Source organism: Nicotiana tabacum, chromosome 13 (genome assembly GCF_000715075.1).
Source record: "Nicotiana tabacum cultivar K326 chromosome 13, ASM71507v2, whole genome shotgun sequence".
In the NCBI taxonomy this organism is placed as follows: domain Eukaryota; kingdom Viridiplantae; phylum Streptophyta; class Magnoliopsida; order Solanales; family Solanaceae; genus Nicotiana; species Nicotiana tabacum.
The window spans coordinates 76,696,384-76,701,081 of NC_134092.1; positions in this window are offsets into that span (position 1 = coordinate 76,696,384).

A 4,698-nucleotide genomic window follows, 5' to 3' on the forward strand; every position below is an offset into this window, starting at 1 on the left:
ACTTAAGAAAATAATATACTTGTTTTGCTTCTCTGAGTGCCTTGCATCGCTTCTTCATTAGGGAAGGAAGTATCACATTCCAATATTAGATCAAAACCAGGAGGCCCAAGACTATCCTTCTGAGCTAGCTTATTCTGATTAGAAGCTACTACATTATAGTTTTTATTTTTGCGAATCGAAGTTCTATGTTCAGCGTTTACTCTTACTTTTTTGGCCTTTTCAAATTCACATGGACCGGTAAATCAAAATTAAGTCAAACAAAAAAAATCCAGTACAATAACAATAACAAAAAATTACAACTTAAGACAATAATATACTTATCTTGCTTCTCCGAGTGCCTTCCATCGCTTCTTCATCAGGGAGGGAAGCATCGCATTCCAGTATTGGATCAAAACCAGGAGGCCCAATACTATCCTTCTGAGCTAGCTTATTCTGATTAGAAGCTACTACAATATAATTTTTATTTTTGCCAATCGAAGTTCTTTGTTCAGCGTTTACTCTTACAGAACCAAAAGATCTGAAGCTTTTCCCTCGTCCCCTTGCTAAGGCACTAGGTGGAACGTATGCATGCATAACAGTCTTCGAAGTTGATACCATTTCAAACTTCTGAGATTTTGATGGATTCATGTCAGTCTGATAGAAACAAAAATAGATGATTAATAGATTTTCATGTCAATTTCACCATATATGAACATGTGAAGGTGTAGGAAACAAACTAAAAAGTTAGATGGCAATAGACAACAGTAATGAATAGAATTGACAGAAACATAACACATGAAAACTTAAAGATAACAAATATTTAGTGAGTCAATCAATTATATATGAACATACAATCAGCTAAGAAGAAATCCATTGGTGGAGTTTTAGAAACGTTTTCCTTTCCTGCAACTTAACCTATAAATCAAATGGTTTTTAGTATGGAACTTTCATTATAATAAAGGAGTTAACAAATTAAAAGCAGGTGTGATAGTACTCCAAACCTTCTTGAGTTCTTTTTCTTTTTAGTTGTGAAGAATTATCTAACTCCTCTAAATCATTAATATTCTTTTGCAGAATGTCAAAAGAATCACGCGGTTGCACCTTTAGTATAACATGCCAGCCTTTATTAGAAAGATCCTCAGCATAAAAAAACTTACGATGCTTAGTTGGCTAATACAAAAGGCTCATTTGTTTTCAGAAATCGCTGGCGGTTAACACTTACAAAGCCATATTCATCTATTTTAACTCCTTTTTCTTGGTCATACACATCAAACCATGTACATCAAAATAAAACCACCCTTCTTCCTGGAACAAATTGCAATTCTAGAATCTCTGTTAGTTCACCATAGAAATCGATATTTTTATTCTCTTCATTGGCCTCTCCAACTACAACCACCTCACAATTTTGAGTTCTTAAACTTTTATCATAGTCCAGCACGTGAAACCTATATCCATTAATAATATAGCCACAGAAACTTGTCATATACGACGTGGGATCACATGACAATGACAACAAATCTGCCATTTTCTTATTATCATCGTATTTTGCAATCTTGCAACCTATAAAGATCAAATACATAGTTTAGAAAATAATAATTACATAGTTTGAAAATTATAATTGTTAGCTGGTACTCACCTTTTCTTTTAACCAACTAATGAATTGTCTATCAGTATTTTCTTGGGAGGTATCAACTGGAGTTTGAGTAAACTCTCTACAAAAAATTGCAGTGTAAAAATATGTCAGCTTAAATTTAATAAATATAGAAGGTATTAAATTGTTATAACAAGTCGTTACTTACTCAAGAAATGGTTGAACTTCATCGTTGTTTTTTAAAATATAAAAATGTGCTTGCTCTAGTTCATTTGAATCAAGTTTGTCTATTTTTCCACCTCTTAAAGCTCCTCCAGATTGATAAAAAATTGCTAAACCTCCATCAGATTCTATAACACCGCCATCATAATTCCGTTCAAGGCGATTAAACTTTGTTTTCATTGTATGCAAATACCTTGAATATAAGGTCATACATTCAGCTGCTAAATATCCCTCTGCAATAGAACCTTCTGCGCATGCCCTATTACGAATAAAAGGCTTCAAAAAGTATATATATCGCTTCATTGGGTACATCCATCGACATTGAATAGGTCCAACAATCTTAGCTTCATTAGCTAAATGGATAGGCAAGTTCTCCATGACATCAAAAATGTAGGAGGGAACACCTTTTCTAACTTGCACTCAGTTTTAGGGATCTGGCCATCTATCTGCTCTAATTCATTCATTCTTAAACATTTTCCTCCAAGCACATTGAAAAATAATGACAACTCAATAAGTGGTTCCCATACATATTTGCTGAGCATACCACGTATTGCAAGTGGTAGTAAATATTGTAGAAGGACATAGCAATCATGACTTTTTAAACCTAAAATTTTGTAATCTTTAAGGTTGACACACTGAGAAATATTTAATGAAAATCCATCTGGGACCTATAAGTTCTTCAGAAAATTAAAAAACTTATACTTCTCTTCAGGAGATAGTGTATAACATGTTGGTAAGTCATACTTATCCCCATTTTTTATTGGATGTAATTCTTTTCTTATGTTCATTGCTTGCAAATCCAACCGAGTGTTTATGGTGTCTTTGGTTTTCCCTTTAATATTTAAGATTGTCCCCAAAATATTATCACATATGTTCTTCACAATATGCATCACATCTAAGTTATGCCACAACAATAGAGTTCTCCAATAAGGAAGATCAAAGAAAATACGCTTCTTATTCCAATTATCACCCCTACTCTCATGTGATATTTTAATCTTCTTCTTTGGATCCTTTGTTAATTGTAAACCATCTAAATCAGCCACTTGATTAAGTATATCATCACCGGATAGTATTTTTGGTGGTAATCTTCGCTCCTTAGTGCCATCAAATGACTCTTTATCATTTCTTCATTTGTGATTAAGAGGAAGAAAGCGTCTATGGCCCATATAACATTATTTTTTACAATTTTCTAACCTAATTGAAACAGTTTCTTTATTACAACATGGACAAGCTATTTTACCCTTTGTACTCCATCCAGATAAATTCGCATATGCTGAAAAGTCATTAATGGTCCATAACAAAGATGCATGCAACATAAAGTTTTGTCTAGTTGATGCATCAAAGGTCTCCACTCCAGATTCCCACAATTCCTTTGATTCCTCTATCAAAGGTTGAAGATAAACATCGATAACATCTCCAAGACTCTCAGTACCAGGAATAATCATCAAAATTCTCTTCCTTCATGCATAGCCAAGGTGGTAAATTATAAGGAATAAGTACCACAGGCCAAATACTATATGGAATTTTGTAATTTCTAAATGGTTAAAAACCATTACTAGCAAGTCCAAGTCGAACATTACGAGGCTCAGCTGCAAAAGATTGGTGAAGTTCATCAAATTTTTTCCATACTATTGAATCAGCTGGGTGCCTCATTATTCCATCATCAACTCTTTTGTTATGATGCCATGTCATTAAAGAAGATGTCTTTGAGGACATAAACAATCTTTGAAGTCTTGGCTTTAGAGAAAAATAACATAAAATCTTATATTGTATCTTTTTCCCACTTTTAAATTTGGTTTCTCCACTATGTTTATTCTCCTTCCATCTAGACATGCCACAAACTTTGCAAGATTCAAGAAACTTATCATCCTTCCAATATAACATACAATCATTCTTACATGTATCAATTCTTTTGTAAGAAAGCCCAAGGTCCCGAATAACCTTCTTTGCCTCATAATATGAATCTGGCAAATTAGATCCGTCAGGTAATAAATCTTCCTTCAACATCTTCAACTTCATTGTAAATGACTCGCTACTCCAATTACCAATAGTTTTAATATGAAGCAATTTAACCAAAGTAGAAAGCTTAGAAATTTTTGAACTTTGGTACAAGGGTTGCTCAAATTCCTTTAAGACCCTATAGAATCTTTTTGCTTCGGGATTTGGCTCCTCCATGAGAAACCCATCACCATCATTGTTCATATTTTCTCCATCAAAATTGGGGTAAAGATCTTTTAAAATGTCATGTATTTCATCCTCACCATCACCATATTCAATGCCATTATCATCTACAAATTCAAAATCTGACTGCGCCTCACCTAACCTTTCTCCATGGTGATACCAAAAAGTATAATTTTGGATTATCCCATGTACTATTAAATGTGATCTAACCAGCTCACGTGTTCCTGAATGTAATGACCCGGCCGGTCGTTTCGAGAGTTATAGCCCCATTTTCCCTATTTTTACTTTTTTTTGTATTATTCAACTATATTATATTATATCTGGTTAGTTGGTTCGGGTCCGGAAGGAACTCGGAGTGAAATGAGATACTTAGTCTCATAATTAAAAAATTTAAGTTAGAAAAGTGGACCGGATATGGACCTATGTGTAAACGACCTCGGATTTGAATTTTGATGATTCCAATAGTTCCGTATTGTGATTTTGGGGTTAGGAACGTGTCCAGAATATTATTTGGAAGTCTGTAGAGGGGACTATTGGGTTCTTGATTTCTATTTTGATGTGACGTATAGTCTCAAGCTATGAGTGCATTGAAGGATCTTTTATGTTGTTTAATTATAGAACGACGTAGATTTTCATGTCTTGTTATGAGTTCAGACTCAGGAAGATTTAGTGATGGCGTAGTAGTTGTGGCTGTGAAAGGTTATAGAGAGATGTCAGTTTGATGC